At 35.4% G+C, this 18,963-nt stretch overlaps 1 pseudogene; it reads left to right on the top strand.

The window, feature by feature from the left end:
• The first annotated feature begins 249 nt into the window (after positions 1-249).
• LOC114397346 lies at positions 250-18,957 on the top strand (annotated as a pseudogene).
• The last annotated feature ends 6 nt before the right edge of the window (positions 18,958-18,963 follow it).

Here is an 18,963-nt window from a genome sequence, read left to right as displayed (position 1 = left end):
TGCAAGCACCCACAATCAGTCTTAACACTGCAAGGTCCCCAACATAGGGAAATAGGATACAGCTCTGCACTATTATCCTATGTAGTTTTCTTTCAACTTGTATAATATCAAGGCTTGTTAGAGAATCAGCTATGATTCATACTTATACAAATATGTATTAATTTAGTACGTCTGGTACTTATTAATGAATATATTATATTTTTGGCTGATAAAAAAAAACACAACAATCTTATGCTCGTGTTGATAATGATGCAGGTATATTTACAACGACAGGACCCCCTTTGAGAAATTGGTTGATAAATTCTTCTGTCCTGGTAATTGATTACTTTTTTTTACTTCACCTCCAGTGTTACTAATATAGAAATTAAAGGAAATTCAATCCAAAAGAAAACTTGTTGTCATGCTTTACAAGTCATATAAATTATCAAAATCTAATGACAATGAGTGCACAGAGCTGCAACTTGGCAGTAGTTTCTGACTAATACATCAGCATTAGGATTCCCAAGCATACAATGAGCTAATCAAGATTTTCACGTATCATTTTTGTTGTTTCTGCTGCTATATGGAGAACAGTGTTATCATCATCATCCTGAGACAAAATAAACAGCTTAGAACTTTAAATTAGAAACATAACACACAGAGACACACACACTCATGACACACACACACACACACACACACACACACTCATCATAGAAACACACACAGACACACACACAAGTTTGATAACAAATTTGTTCAATTATACATGTAGAAATTTCTTCAATTCTAACTTATTAGGTGTGAAAAGGTAGCTGGCCTCTTCATAAGGTACTTATCTAAATTTAACTTAAATTCTACTGTAGTGGTGATGACCTACTAATATTAGTGAAAACAAATTTGCCAAGTGTACATATAGTAGGAAAGTAATTAGAGTGAGCCTTTGATTCAAATTTTCATGTAGTTCCATCCTATCCTCTTTCCAAGCTTGGGTATAATTTCTGTATCTTGCTCCTAAACTATGAATTGCATGAATTGTTTTGGTAACTAAACCTCAAACCTACCTTATTTCTGCATGCCATATTGTTTCAAGTGTCTCTGCAATCTGTATTGATTGTGCCCCAAATTTCCTGCTCATGAGTTGAGTAGTACTATAGCTATGTTTGAAGCCGGTGCTAAATAGAAGGCTGTGAAATATGATTAGTCCTCGACTCTTAATTAATAGATCTGTAGAAAACATAGGGCCCTAGGAAAGCAAGTGTTTATAATAAGAACTAATAATCCAATGCCTCTGTTTACATATAGCAAAGTGAACAAATAGAATCTACTCAATCTAGAGAAGGTGGTGTACCTGTAAATGTCCACTGTGGGAATGGGCTTGTTGCAGATTGCCCATTTGGTGTTATAGAAACCAAAAAAGGAAAAGGTGAAAATTTAAGGAAGAAATTCTAATAATACAACTAATCACTAGCTATTCAAAGATGAAGAATGGTATAATATAAAATTATTACACACGACTATTTTTGCCATAAGAAGCAGGATTTTAATGTCCTTTTGAATGCTTAAGTATCTCATACCATCTTGTAACTGATTCTCATTTATGGATGGATGGTTGACAGTGACATTTTATACAGGAATGCTCACCACAAAATAACATTAAAAATGTTTTACATATATAGTCATATAAAATTGTCAACAGGGTTCTCATCCCTACACGATCTTGTTTTTTTTTTAGCTATTCAAATCATAAATCATAAGCTCTAATATCTGAGGCAGCATCAGAAACAGGGTCATCCACTTCAAGCGAAAATTCCAAGGTAAGTAGACTGTGTTCTTCTGCTGGGGTGTCATCAAATGAAGAGAAAACTGTTAAGAACATTTTAACCCCTTTAAATGAAGTGTTGGGGTGTCATGAAATGAAGAGAAAACTGTTAAGAACATTTTAACCCCTTTAAATGAAGTGCTGGGGTGTCATGAACTACTGGGATGTTGTATTTTAATTGAAATGTAGATAATAGGCTTTAAAAGCCTTTAAATACACTGTGGCTAATTTCTATATGGTTTTTTTAGGCTTATCATTTACTACTGCTAATTGGCGTTGTTGTGGAAGCTCTTTGATTATAGCAACTCCAGGTACGTTTGTACGGTCTACTATCTTTATATATATTATGATAGACTACTGTTTTGACATTTGTCATAGCATTTATATACACATATACTGCTGTATTTGTTTGGTAGACATTTGTCGTAGCATTTATATATACACCCACATACACACACAACCACACACACACACACACACACACACACACACACACACATACACACACACACACACACACACACACACACACACACACACACACACACACACACACACACACACACACACACACACACACACACACACACACACACACACACACACACACACACACACACACACACACACACACACACACACACACACACACACACACACACACACACACACACACACACACACACACACACACACACAGAGAGAAACACACCCACACCCACATACACACACAACCACACACACAGAAACACACCCACACCCACATACACACACACACACACACACAGACACCCACACCCACATACACACACACATAGACACACACAGACAACCACACACACACACACAGACACCATCAGCATTTTCCTATAATTTTCAATAAATTTCCATCTTTCAATTTCTTAACCAGTGCCCTTAAGTGGTATATGTTATACATGTTTTTTTTTATCAGCAAAGATAAGTATATATATAGATAATTGAGTACCAGAGGTACTGAAATACAATTTTTGTTTCCCAAGCTAGTGGTTCGAGATTAGACTGAATGGAGTCTAAAAAGGAACCACAGCCAGGCCATAGACCATATTAATGAAAAGCTGTTAATCAAAAGTTCTATTCTGAGCTATTACATTGTCCCTTCTCTAAGATTACTAGACTATTGGTTAAAATGACAAAATAAATCCTTCTCCAAATGCCTCAGCCAAGTCCACAACAAGAAAGCTGCTTTGCCAATCAATTTGTTGTTGTCAAATGTTTCATTGGAGAATACTATCTTATTCCGTTGCTGCCAAATGGTCCAGGTCACTGCCTCCCACCAGCATTTCCACCTAGTAGTCCTTCTCCCCTCATTCAATATATCTCCATGCTGTAGAAAATGTTGTGTTGGATCTTTTGGAAAAGCTGCAGATTTGTTCACCCAGGATAATGATTCCCACCAAATAGGGATGATTCTATTGCAGTGGAAAAACAAATGTCCTGTTTCCTCTTTCTCTCTGCTGCAAAGATTCCTATCCAATATATCTGCTCCCCACCAAAAAGATTGTAAAGCATTGATTTCATACTGCTTCCCTCATCATGTGGCTGATGATGTTTACAATTTAATGATCCTTTGCTACCCTGCAATGAGACACACACAGATACACAAACACACACACATAGAGACAAACACACGCACACACAAACACAAACACAAACACACACACACACACATAAAGATACACACACACAGAGTCACACACACACATAAAGAGACAGACAAACACACAAACACACTGAGCCACAGACACACACAAAGACCTACACACAAAGACACACACACTGAGTCACAGACACACACACTCACACACATAAACAGACACACACATACTCACACATAAAGAGACAAACACACACACAACTGTTGATGTCCTTGTATGTTCTTGTACGTCATGAATGTTGTTATACGTGCTGAATGTAATTTGCTATATAAATAATTGTTGTTCATGCTGAGTGAACCGTAGATTCCCGTTTGAGACTGAATGCAATGATTCTTGTGGATAGTTTGCATTAGTCATTGTATTTAGTCTTGAATTGTCCGTTTGGACAGTTTGGGGAGACTGGTATTTTTATGTTAGACTCATTCAGTCAGGTTATTATTATTTTGATTAATTTGATGAAATTTCAGTTGAATGCATTTCAAGTTGTTCTCTGAGTGCATACTTGATTATTGTGAAATTTGTTTCACCGATGTCATGTCCTGTACTTGGAGACCAATGCAAAATGCTGCCGAAATTTACTCAAATTGTTCAAAATAATGCTAACCATGACGTTTGAGGCTAACATAAAAGACCGTCTTCCTAAATGGGATAGGGCCACACCTATAAATAAAAAAGTGAGATTTGTATGCATGGATTTGCTTAGATGGATCAAAGTTGGATCAATCAAAGTCGCATGAGCCCACAATATGAGGATGGCGTCGAGCAGTTTTTGCAATTTGCTTTAGAAAGAGGTCGACCGAATGAAGAAGGAAAATATTATTGTCCTTGCATCAACTGTTTGAATGGAAGACGACAACTACTTGACGACATACGGGACCATCTATTGTGTGATGGGATGAAGAAGAATTACACGACGTGGATATGGCATGGTGAAGTGACTGACATGCAAAGTGGGTCCCAATCTGAACCGTTTGATGTAGAAATGGGAGATCGCTTGGAGGACATGATTCGTGACCTTGGACAAGAGTTTTTTCAAGAAGCACACGCCCCTGTGTATGAAGGATTGCAGAGTGATTCAAAGAAGTCTTTGTATACGGGGTGCAAGAATTCCTTAACCATGTTGTCTGCGGTGTTAAGTCTGGTTAATGTGAAGGCCAGGTATGGGTGGAGTGACAAAAGTTTCACCTCACTGCTTGAGGTAGTGAACAATCTGCTTCCAGAGGACAACACGCTGCCTAAAATTTACTATAAGGCGAAGAAGATACTGTGTCCCATGGGTATGGAGTATCAGAAGATTCATGCTTGCCCCAATGATTGCATACTCTACAGGCATGAATTCCAAGAAATGTCCAAATGCCCTGTGTGTGGGACTTCACGGTACAAAGTTAAGGATGACGAGGAAAGCAATTATGATGAAAAGTCACAGAAGGGCCCACCAGCAAAGGTTTTGTGGTATCTTCCAATCATTCCAAGGTTTAAGCGTCTTTTTGCTAACGAGGACGACGCAAAAGACCTTACATGGCATGCAAATGGAAGGATTTCTGATGGAATGGTCTGTCATTCGGCTGATTGCTCCCAGTGGAAGAAGATTGATGGTTTGTATCCAGATTTCGGGAATGAGCCAAGAAATCTTAGACTTGGACTAGCCAGTGATGGAATGAATCCATATGGCACCTTAAGCACTCAACACAGTTCATGGCCAGTTCTGCTAGTAATTTACAATTTGCCTCCTTGGTTGTGCATGAAGCGAAAATACATGATGTTGTCTATGATGATATCGGGCCCAAGACAGCCAGGAAATGACATTGATGTTTATCTAAGTCTGTTGGTTGAAGATCTGAGAAAGTTGTGGGACAAGGGGGTTGTAGTGTTTGATGCGTTTCGCAAGGAGACCTTTGAAATGCGTGCAATGTTTTTTTGTACCATTAATGACTTTCCAGCATATGGGAATCTCAGCGGTTACAGTGTTAAGGGTCATCATGCATGTCCCATCTGTGAAGAAAATACAAGTTACATACAACTTAAACATGAGAGAAAAACAGTCTACAGTAGGCATCGCCGATTTCTAACACCCAATCATCCTTACAGACGACTGAGAAAAGCTTTTAATGGAAGTCAAGAGCATGATATTGCGCCGATACCGTTGACTGGTGAGCAGGTATATCAGCGGGTTCAACACCTGAATACTGTATTTGGGAAGACCCAAAAGAAGGATAAAAGTCAGAGTTTCATATGGAAGAAGAGGTCCATTTTCTTTGATCTTCCGTACTGGTGTGATCTTGACGTTAGACATTGTATTGATGTTATGCATGTGGAGAAAAATGTTTGTGACAGTGTGATTGGGACGCTCCTTAACATTCAAGGCAAGACGAAGGATGGCTTGAATACCCGTCAAGATCTAGCTGATATAGGTATACGATCACAGTTGCATCCAAGGTCTGATGGGAAGAAAATTTACTTGCCCCCAGCCTGCTATACTTTGTCCAAGAAGGAGAAGATAAGTTTTTGTCAGTGTCTTTGTCGGGTGAAGGTTCCACAAGGATACTCTTCAAATATTAAGAGTCTTGTGCAGTTGAAGGAGCTTAAGCTTGTAGGGTTAAAGTCTCACGATTGTCACGTGCTCATGCAACAATTGTTAGCCGTGGCTATACGAGACATCTTGCCAAACAAAGTCAGGTTAACGATAACTCGCCTGTGCTTTTTCTTCCATGCTATATGTAGCAAAGTCATTGATCCAGTCATGTTTGATGAGTTGGAAAATGAGGCCGCAATTATACTGTGTCAGTTGGAGATGTATTTTCCCCCTGCTTTCTTTGACATCATGATTCACTTGATTGTGCATCTAGTCAGAGAAATCAAATGTTGTGGTCCTGTTTATCTACGGTGGATGTACCTGGTTGAGCGATACATTCTTAAAAGGGTATACAAAGAATCTATATCGTCCAGAAGCATCTATTGTTGAGAGGTACATTGCAGAAGAAGCCATTGAATTTTGTTCAGAATACTTAGAGAAGGCTAAACCTGTTGGGCTTCCTGAGTCTCGGCATGATGACAGAGTGGGTGGTAAGGGTTCAAGAGGATTGCAGGTGATCACTCCAAGTGTAGAAGATTTGTTACAAGCTCACTTGTATGTCTTGAATAACAGTAATGAAGTTTTGCCATACATAGTTAAGCATGAAGCTTTAGTCAAACAGAATAATCCGAAAATGTCAAAGAATTGGGTGTTGAAAAAGCATAACAAGACTTTCTGTGATTGGTTTAAAGATACAGTCTTTACAGATGAGAATGCTTCAGAAACATTAAGAAAGCTAGCATATGGGCCTAAAAGAAATGTTATAACCTGGCAAGGATACAACATAAACAAATATTCATTTTACACAAAAGCACAAGATGACAAAAGTACAATGCAGAACAGCTGGTCACCCTAAGGGCTGAATCTCAACACTTTGCAAGTGTCAATGACGCCAATCCTGTGTAGCTTCCATTCCTTACGTTGGGTTCATTGATGAAATTTGGGAGCTTAATTATGTGAAATTTACAGTATGTGTTTTCAAATGTAAATGGGTTGATAGCAACACCGGTGTGTGCACCGATGATATAGGATTTACGCTGGTAGATCTAAAGAAACTTGGTTACCACAATGACCCTTTCATCATGGCAGAACAAGCTAGACAAGTATTTTACGTGCAAGACCCTTGTGATGAAAGGTGGTACGTGGTTCTGCAGGGCAAAACAGTTGGTGTTAATGTAGAAGATGATGATTCATACATGGACACCTATGTTAGTCCTTTGACCGCTCAAATCACTCGTAACGTTGTCGGAGAAGAAGAAGCTGACGACGTTCATGCTAATCGAAATGATCATGATGAAGGAGAATTGATTAACATCGTCTAATGTAATTTTCTGCAGAGACAGAGGTCACCAAAGCAAGTAAGTGACAACTACATTTTTCTCTGATTGAGGCATCGGTTTTTTGTTTCAATTTGCCTCCTTAGGACTTCATCCAGCTGATGTTTGTCGCCAGTTTCATCATCCACCAAGTCATGGCATCCTTCAGCTAGCTTCAGTCACAGATGCAATCTCAGGGACTTGCAGTGCCTCCTGAGCCTCTGGTTGGTCCTGGTCCCTCCGGTCCTCGAGTGAGCACAAAGGGGAGTTGTGTTGATCCCTCAGGAAACGATCCTGAGACGGGTGATTCTGACAGGTGCGGCTTGTACATAAAAGCAGATCCTGCCCGCCTGGTTGCCATGGGGAGAGTTTATGAGGGATCCACTATTGTTCATAGCACTCCTTTGTTGTCTGGCCAAGTAAAGGTGAGTGTGGAGGAGGTTACAGATCCAGATGCTCCAGTTCCTGTACCCACTGATGAGGTTTCCTTAGTGGGGCAGGCACTTCACACCTTCCTTGCTTGGCCGACACATCTGGTCAAGTCTTTATCACAGCAGGTACTTATTGTCCTTACTATATGTTTCTTCTTTTTAAATTAATTCATTAAGTGTACCTCAAATTTGGCTATTTAACTTGGTTTCATTAACAGGTAGTTGTGTCTCCGCCAAAACCACCTCCGAAGCCTGATCCGGAGGTCGATGATCCGCTTTATCTTATGACATTGACCATCCCAGAGCTTTTCTTGAGGCCTTATCAGGTTAGATGGAAGACACTGTGTTCGGGGTCGTTAATCCAGATTTCCCCCTGTACATAAAGCACGAAGAACTCTCCGAAATCGCACACGGTGGTCAATGTCTCAGCATATCAGTGTTACAGTTGTGGATTATGTAAGTCTTTATATAAAAGGCTTTTAATTACCTAAGTTATGGCTTTCAATTCATAAATATTTAACTTTGACTTAACATAAACAGGCATCTCACTGAAACATGTATGCGAGCGGGGAATTCTGATATCTATGGATTCCTCGAGCGACAGTCCATTCAGAAGTCTGGGCAATCGCAGTTTGAATCTGAAAGTTACATAAAGAGTTGGATGCAGAGTTCACAACACGATGTGTATCTTGGAGCCTACCTAAATGAGTAAGTCACAAAATAACTAAATTTAATTAATGTTTACTAATGTACTAACCCATTTTAGGTTCCACTGCAGCGGACACTGGCAGATGGTGGTCATCTTGCCCAAGGAACACTTAGTTGTCTGGTTTTGTTCATTGAATAACAGGTCAGACAACTACCTTAAGGGGATTATTAATAGGTTAGTGTTCTTTTCAATACATTTGCATTGTAATACCTCAACGTACAACACTAGTTTTTAATTGTTACTCATATGGAACAGTGCTATCAAGGGTCTTCATGATGCTCCACAGCCTAAATCAAAGGCTTCTACTAGGTGGATTGTCGTCAAGGTACGTCATTTACATAAAACTTCCACTTATATATATTCTTTATGTGTTTGTACACTAGTTGTTTAATTAATATTCAAATTTCATTATGTATTTAGTGTAATAGACAAAAAGGAAGTACTGGGTGCGGCTACTATGTGATGCACTGGATGTCCACCATCATTTTAGGAACTTTTAGAAATAATTAGGAAGCGGTAAGTTTATTTCAAACAAAATCGATTTATTTATAATTTGTATTACATTATTAATTTATTATGATTTATTTCATCATGCAGTATTTTAACAATCCTAGACCATTGGAGCCAGAGAGATTAAAAGCATTGCGGATCCAGTGGGCATAATTTTATCTCCGAGTTAGAGATCAGGCCTAGGATTTAGGGACATTTTTTAACATTTTTTACATTTTGTACATTTTCTATGTAACATGAACATTGAATTCATTTGATGATTGTTCTTTATAATAAATCAATTATTTGATGTTTATTATCATTAAAACTGCTTGAAAGCAGAATAAAATGTTTATTTGCTGTGAATTGGGCCTCCTGAAATTGCATTTGACAGGTACAATATTGGGTTTACTGATGTTAATATCATAACCAACATCGGTTATTTACAAAAACCGATGTCGATATGAACCTTAACATCGGTTATAATAGAAAACCGATGTTAACGTTTGTATATTAACATCGGTTATTTGTGTATAACCGATGTCAGCGTTTGTATTTTAACATCGGTTATCTGTAGATAACTGATGTCAACTATTGTACATTAACATCGGTTAATTATAAATAACCGATGTGAATATTTGAATATTAACATCGGTTATGTACACATAACCGATGTTATACACAAAGAACTACATCAAATAAGTGTATGCATCATCAACGTTGACATCGGTTTTCTAACAAAACCGATGTTAAGGGCATATATTAACATCGGTTTTTTTAGAAAACCGATGTTAAACTAACATATTAACATCGGTTTTACTGGAAAACCGATGTCAACGTTCATCATGCATACACTTTTTTTTTTTTGTTCATTGTGTTTAACATCGGGTATTTAGAGAACCGATGTTGTCATATGTATGTTAACATCGGTTCTCCAAAACCGATGTTAACATTCATACATTCAACATCGTCACTTTCAACATCGATTCTAGAACCGATGTAGAATGTTCCAAATAACCGATGTTGAAAGTGTATTTTCTAATAGTGTATGTAGGAACATTTACGGGGTTACGAGTCATTAATGAATTCAAATTGATCCAAATTAACTCTAATTAAAAAAATAAAATTAAGATTTAAATATGTTTTTAGTTCCTATAATATGTTTGAGATGAAATTTATCGATTTAATATTGAGTTAATGATGCCACTTTTGTGTGGATGGAATTTTTAATTAATTAATTAAACAAACTAGTTTAAGACTTGGTTCCCATTAAAATTGGTTGAGTGGAATTCCTAGTCGATTTTCATAGTCATAGTTGGACGAGGAAAAAAAGGATAAGTTATGTTAGCACTAAAAATGACTAATTTGGCCATTTTCTATATGATTTATTAGGGTTCAACACAAATATGCCTAAGGTGACCTACAACTATGCTCAATTTGGAAGAAGTTCAAGGGAAAAACAAAGCTTGAACATAGAATGTAATTGAAAACAATTTTTCAAATCAAATTCCCATATTTCCATAATCTCAAAAAAAGGGGAGTAGTGAGTAGTTATTGTAAGAGGAAAAAAATGTTGATTTCAATTGTATTCTTTAAATAACAAGTAAAAATTGCAATGTAATCAAGGTTTCAGATCAAATCAATCAAATTTGTTTTTTCCTTTCAAGTTATTTATCTTTATCTATCAATCACCTTTTGCAAATTTATATTTTTGTGATGATGTTATTATTATGACGTGACACATTTAATTGTGTCATTATTTGTATATGTAGTGCTTGATGATATCATCAAATTGTGACATCATTATTTTAAAATATGTTATCATTTAATGAAATATTTTTTCAAAAAATATATATATTATAGGGACGAAAAACATAAAAGACTAAAGCTTAACTTAATTTATAAGGATTAAAAAATTATTTAAATCTTTTTTTTATTATATATTATCCAATAAGTACTCAAATGTCATGAATTATATAATGTGAACACAAAACCTTTAAAGCCATGAATAACTTTGCTTGAGAATATAAGAAGTAAGAATAATTTGTATTTATGGTTTGTTTCCAACCCAATCCAACATACTAATATTACATGATTTGTTTCCCATGTCATTTAAAAAACCATTCAATGTTTGGATATTTGGACTTTTCAATTGAATATGATTGACACATCATTAATGAGTAACCTTCTGAAACTCTAGATGCAAAAGGAACAAAAATGGTAGAGGCCTTTCAAATAGAGAAATTGCAAAGAAAATAAAAAGAAAAAGAGGAAAAATTACCTTGCATATGCATCTCAAACCAAAACATTTGTTTTTTAATTTTCGATGATGAAGAAACAAATTAGCAAGAAGTAAATTGACATATGACAAATAATTTTTATATTTTTCACCTATATAAAGGCTTGGATAAGAGAGAAGAGAAAGATATACGAAGGAGCTAACGCAATGGGAGTGATTGTTCATATACCATACAAAAAAAGAAAAAAAAGAAGTACCGAGATTAATTGCAACAAAAATGAAAGAAGAAACTGCACAGAAGATCAAATCCAAGTAAAGGTAGAAATCAAATACAAAAAAAAAATATTAAACCTATTTAGATTGTAAACCTACCATAGAGCCAAAGAAGAAAAGGCAACCAACGAATCTAATCAGGTGATCTTTCGAGCAAGAAAAAAAAAGAAAAAAAAATGAGATTAAAGAAGCCAAACAAAACAAAACAAAATTGAGAAAAGAATGCATATGAAGATATTTGAAATTAATGGTACTGTAATTAATGAAAATGTGGGGTGTGAATCCTACAAACAAAATATTTTAAATTTTAATTTAGTAAGCTACTAAATATATAAAAAAGAGAAACGAAAGATGAAAAACAACATTCAAATTACATAAATTGTGCATATAAATTTAGTGTGGACAATAATTTATGGGGGGGAAATTTCCTACACACAGAGTTACTTTAAGTAATGAAAGATTATTACAGATTGATAGTAATTTTCTATAGTAACATTATTCCTATATAAGATTTCGGTGTGAGTTTGATTTTTGTGGGTAAACATGAGAATATTATTGATAGATATTATATAAATTTATTTTAGTAAAAGTTAAGTGATTAACTACTTCTGAAAATGTTCATTGAATCTTATGATCTATGTGTTCTTGATTCGGGTGAACTCTGGAGACTCAATTTATTTAAATTGTTTCATTTACAAAATTTTAATATTGACCATTTCATAAAAAATCCATAACATAATTTTTTTTTCAAATTAAGATTTTAAAAAATAAATGAAGATAGCATAACGATTGAGAGCATCTAAGTTTTTTTTCCCACATTCCCATGCCAAATCTTTACATGAAATAAAACTTATATATTCCTTTTATGATTATTAATTATTTAAAAATAATAATAAGGGGTTGTCTGTGTTTTTCAAACTCATCGGTCATCACCCACCTTTCTTCCCTGAGCGCCTTATCTCCTCTCCCCTCTTCCATCTTCCAAAATGTTCCCCACAGAGGAGAGAGCTACACTCTCATGGTGCAAAATCCTCCACCTCAAATACGACGTCGTTCAACAACTCCACCGCCCTCACTTTCGCCACCGGCGGCTCTAAACTGCACCACGATTTCATGCCCACGCCGTCCCAGCTCCTCAAGAACCCCCCCGCCGCCTTCGCCATCGTGCCCCGCGACGCCGCCGTCTTCTCCGCCGGAGCCATTGCCGGCGCCGCCGCCAAGACCTTCACCGCGCCGCTCGACCGCATCAAGCTCCTCATGCAGGTGTACAAAATGCCGCTATTAAATAATTTTTTTTTTCTTTCTTAGAAACTAACGGTAACTAACTGAACATAACAAACTTGTAAGTTGTAACTGAACTTCGACAACTATGTCTCAAACGAAGCGTTTAAATAGTGTTTTTTTTTTTATATTTTAAAGTGGGCTTGATTATGTTTTTTTGATCGTCAAATAAAAATTTGTATTTTCTTAGTGCTCAAATTTAAAAAAATGTTTCTTTTAGTCCTTTCCTCTAATAAAAATATGCATATCAAATTCTGGCGGAGGGATAAAAAGAATATTTTTCAAATTTGAGAGACTAAGAAATGTAAATTTCTATATTTGAGTAGTGGACTAAAAAGAAGGCACCTTATAATTTGAGGGACTAAAAATATAATTAAGTCTTTTAATTGTAAATTTTGATGCATTTTTTTGGTTTATTTGCCTGCTATTGAGAATTGATGTTACGTGCGTGTTTGGATTAGATTTGTTTTGTTATTTGAAAAAGCTTATGATCAAAATGTTAAAGAGCAAATTCACAATTGCGTAATTAACCAAATGTTGAAAACAAGGATACGTTGTTCTGACTGTTTCCCTTGCAAAATGTTGGGAATGTGAAACGAAATGAAAATAAGATGGGACTGAAAACACGATGACTAAAAAGGAAGACCAAAAAGAATCCAAACACCCTATTGTAATCAAAAGGAAAATATCAAACGTCAACCTCATTTTGAGGTAGGTTAGAATGGAAAGAAGATAGATATAAAGAAAAAAGAAATAAGTAGAGAAAGAAAATGATAAATAATGTGATAAGCTATGTGATGAGAAATGAAGAGAGTAATAGAAAGAAAATGAGGTGGAATAGAAACCAGGTGTATGTTTATAATAATCCTAATCAAACTATGTTGCAGACAACTTTTTAATTAATCTAATCTGAACACTTACTGTATTTGTAGACTCATGGCGTGCGGGTTGGGCAAGAATAGTGCTAAGAAGGCAATAAGTTTCATTCAGGTAATGTTCTTCAATCCTTTCTATTTATTTCATCTTATTTTGTTAAGTGTTGACTGATTTTGTTCTTCCTTTGTTTCTATCTAGAGAGGGCCAGCCCTGGGACAGTGGTAAAGTTATGCCTTGGTGACTGTTTGGTCATGGATTCGAATCCAGAAACAGCCTCTTTGCAAATGCAAGGATAAGGCTGCATACAATGGCCCTCCCCCATGCCTTCACTTAGCGAGGAGCCTCTGGGCACTGGGGTACGCTAGTTTTCTTTCTCTTTTTTTTTTCCTACTTGGAGGTTCCAGAGTATGCTGTTTGCCCCTAAGTTGTGGATGTGCAAGTATATTGTTTATGTGATATAATCTGCTTTGGAGCTTCGTATACACTCTTCCTTTGGTCTAAACATGACTAGCTTGGAATCTCTTTATGAATTGGGATGTGGGAGGGTGTTTTGTTATTTTTCACTTACCTGATATGATATGGTCACATGAACAAATATTATTCTAATACCTAGGCTATTCATTGACAGCTACTTATACCTTCACTATATATATCTTTAAAAGATGTATGCGTGAGTTAAAAGAAAAAATAACACTATCTCAGACTGAAAGAGATGAAGTTTTGCAATTTGTATATCAAATTTCGTTGATTACAAAAAATGGTTTCTCAAGTGATTGGTACAAAATGAGGCTGCAAGAATAGGTTCTTGTCTCTTTGAATCTCATCATTCATGGGGAGTGCTGTTGTGTTATTTAGTACATAAGAGAATTCTAGCTTTTAGGAGTTATCTTCCCCTCCAACCACTTCATCATGAACCAACTATCCCGAAAGCTTAAGTTGTTGGATAAAGCATATGAATGATTTTTATATTAACATGCCTCCTTGCCCAAGAACCCTTTGGGCTTTTAAGTGTGAACAATGGCCCTCCTTACTTTGCATCGAAATTTAGTTTTCTCTCATAAACTTAGAAGAATGAGGACAAGGATCAAACTAGACCACATGGTTATAGTGGCTTCGATATCATGTCATAAAACCAACTATCTCAAAATCTAAAACTGTTGGGTAAAACACATGAATGGTTCTACACCTAACAAACTTGTAATAAAAAACTGAAAGGCACACGACAGACAAGGAATTGCAGGAGATATGTCAAGGAGTTCCGTACCTTCTTGACAGACTCCATTGTCTTGACTCTTGATTAAATATTGTATCCATTACCAATTGGTGAAAGTCCTTTTTAATTGAAAGTGTAACAAGGTGGTTGCATGATGACAATTGTATTTGTAAATGTTCGACATATTCAGCTGCATGTTTCTAGCTGGTAATTGATAATTCTGCTGTCTAGTAATTGTAGCCATCTTGTAGTAAAGAAATTGCCAAGTTCTGTCTGTAAAGACTGCTGAGGAATAGTAATAGCTTACTTTCTTCACTAGTTACCTTGTGTTATTAAGGATTTATATTTACAAATTGCATGTTAATTACTAAATGTGGTTTATTGGCCTCCCCAATCTCTTTGCTTGATGATCCGCCCTGGTAGATGCACTAAGATCTCTGTGCTCAAAATGTTACAAAATTCTTCTTGGATCTTACATCATATAAATTGCAGGCCATAGCAGTCATAGGGAAAGAAGAAGGTATTCAAGGTTACTGGAAGGGTAACCTCCCTCAGGTCTGTACAATAAGGAAAGAATGTATTGGTATTTCTCTATTTATATCTCATAATATTGACCGGTCTTTTCATTTGTGTTAGTGTTTCTTCTTTAATATTCCAGGTGATCCGTGTTGTACCTTACAGTGCTGTCCAGCTTTTTGCTTATGAGATTTATAAGGTTACCCCAAATTATAGTATCAGAAGTTCTAATGGCAAATATTACCTGTTCATGTCTGAATATCTACTTTTGGATTCACAGAAAATATTCAGGGGAGAGAATGGCAGGCTATCTGTTGCGGGAAGACTTGCAGCAGGTGCTTTTGCTGGAATGACATCCACTTTTGTAAGTAATTAGTGGACCCTTGCTTGTATGGTTTCATTGATTTGTGGTGTTCTTGTATTTTGTTGGTCATATTTATGTAATACAGCTGATATCTCTTTATATCCTATATATCTTACTCATTTCTTTTATTAATATCCAATTATCCATCTATGTATCTAATGTTTTACTATATCCATGTAGATAACTTACCCATTAGACGTTCTAAGATTGCGATTAGCTGTTGAACCTGGTTATTGGACCATGTCAGAGGTATGATTGAACTGATTTAGTATTTATGCAAGATCTGCCTCTCTGAAGATGAACCATATTATGGCTTCTCCGGGTTGCCTTAAGCATGCTAAGGGAGGAAGGATTTGCATTTTTCTACCGTGGCCTTGGGTCTTCTCTAATTGCAATAGCTCCTTATATTGCAGTGAACTTTTGTGTTTTTGACTTGTAAGTTCATTAATAATCTTTATATCTTTTAAGTAAATTGAGAGACACTGGATTTGGACATTGAAATTGAAATATCTCAAATTTCTATTGATGACAGATTAAAGAAATCATTGCCTGAGAAATATCAAAAGAGAACTGAAACATCTATACTCACAGCTGTCCTTTCGGCATCTCTCGCTACACTTACATGCTATCCTCTGGACACAGCGAAGACAGATGCAATTGAAGGGCACACCTTATAAGACAGTATTAGATGCTCTTTCAGGTGAGGATTGTTCCTGCTTACTTTTAAGTATCAGCAATATATAGTCACGCGACACTTGATTTGCATCCACATTACAAATACCCGTATTGGTTATTTGACATCAGAATGCATAAGTTTACAAGGGAAACATATTAAAAAAATCAGGCTTATGCATTGTCACATTGTTTCTACTTTTATTCTTTGGGCCACTGTTATTGGGTTTGTAGCTGCAGTAATTAAGTCACCATATTGGTGCTTTGAATTTATACTCCTTTACACTTTGTTTGGAACGGTTGAAACTAGATTCTGGAAGGACACCAGGACGGATTATAGAGGGACAGAAAAAACATGTGATATGTTCCTTCCATCTGTTTGGAGCACTTTAAAAAGTGAAGAGTGAAAAAAATGTGATTCTAATTTTTGTCATTCATCTAAAACCAGACGGAAAAGAGCAGGAAAGGCTGTTTATTTTTTTAAAAGATTTTCTTATTTTTGAATACGTTTTAACTTTCTTTCCTACCAAATAACCTATAAAATCATTTCATTTTCTACTCTTTCTATCCTTTCACTTTCTTCCCTAAATCAAAAATACCATTAAGAAGACATGCAGAATAATAAGTACAATATATTAAGAATCTTCCAATTCTTAACTAAATACTTATCTATTTGATTAATGCAGTAAAGTCGATCATTTGACTAATTGACTGTAAAATTATCCCTTGTATATTTGTGAATTGGGAGGAATCAACACTCTTACTGAAGGTTATTTTAACAGGCTAAGGCATGCAGTTAATATGTCTACTTGTATTTATGGAAGTTATTGTTAGAAAATTAAAATAAAATAAAAGAAATAAATGAGAAGAAGATGCAAAGTCTTAAACTAAAAAACAGTAGCAAAATAACTTCACAACATGAATCAACAATGCACTATAAACATAAAGGAAAATAATTCAAGGGAGAAATTTTGTTAGCTTGGATTGAAGTGCGTAAATGCTATCCTTAGAGAGAAAAACACCCCATTGCACTCGTAAGAAAATTTGATTGCACTCTTATCTCAAGATACAACCCGTTGGTTATGATGCGAAAGGATCCCCACCTTCTGAAAAATCAATGCTCTTACTCTCAAATAAGTTTTTCACAAGAAAAAGAATAGAAAAATTTAGAGAGAGAAATCAGAATTGTTTGCTTGTGTGCTTTCTAGAAAGGAGAAAATACATATATATATATATATATATATATATATATATATATATATATATATATATATATATATATATATATATATATCTCCCTTATGCAACATCAAAGATCTAACTGCTGGAAACCAACCCACAGGTATCCAAACAAATTTAATAACAAATACATAATAAATTACATTGACCCATTAAAGCAAAATCTTAGAAAAAATAAGAAATCTAATTTTATTCTGAAACAAATAATTTATTTTATAAAAACAAAATTAATATGAGTAATATATTTTTACCCACAGGTATCCAAACAAATTTAATAACAAATACATAATAAATTACATTGACCCATTAAAGCAAAATCTTAGAAAAGATAAGAAATCTAATTTTATTCTGAAACAAATAATTTATTTTATAAAAACAAAATTAATATGAGTAATATATTTTTATAAATTTTAAATTATAAAACAAATATTTACTAACAGTTATTTGGTACCTTCATTCAGTGAAGACAAGTACGAATTAATTTTTGTCCTACTAATTCCCTTCTAACTAAAATCAGCTAGCCTTTCGATGGAATTTATTTAAACAATGGAAATTTTTTTATGCTTCTGTAGATCGCATAATGACCAAATTTATACTTTTGTTGATGCAGGTATTGTGGCACGAGATGGGGTTGCTGGTTTGTATCGGGGATTTGTTCCCAATGCTCTAAAATCCCTGCCTAACAGCAGGTTGCTGTTGTCTATAGAACTAAGATTATGATATATTGACCCTGTTACCTTTCAGCAATGCTCATATACTTCCAACTTATCCAGATTTTCCTTTTTAACACCTAAAATTTTGTGCTTTCTTGTCATTAGTTTTTAATATCTTCCATTTCTCTCTCTGCAGCATCAAGCTTACCACATATGGCATTGTTAAGCGCCTAATTACTGCTAGCGAGAAAGAATTTCAAACAATTACGGAGGAAAATCGCAACAAACACAAGAACACTAATAATCAATGATACTGAACTTCGAATTCATATTGTTTTAGCCAGTTTTTTCCTTGAATTTTTGTGGAATCAATGCTAGTCACTTTATAACTTCTCATTATTTGTGGGTATTACTTTAGCCTATATCTGCGGGCAGTGAAAATGATTATCCATCTCTCAATGCTTCTGCATCCATTGGCTGAAAATTTTGTTGGATATATATTTTTGCTTTGTGCGATGTATTGCTGTATTCTTTTGATGAATTCATTATGAGCTGTAATTTTTGGGGGATGTTTTACTTGGCGAAAGAATATGAAAAAATGTTATCTACAAACTCTTCACTTCAC

This window comes from Glycine soja, chromosome 18, assembly GCF_004193775.1.
Source record: "Glycine soja cultivar W05 chromosome 18, ASM419377v2, whole genome shotgun sequence".
In the NCBI taxonomy this organism is placed as follows: Eukaryota; Viridiplantae; Streptophyta; class Magnoliopsida; order Fabales; family Fabaceae; genus Glycine; species Glycine soja.
Note: the sequence above shows the minus strand (reverse complement) of the source record. Positions and strands in the feature narration are given on the sequence as shown.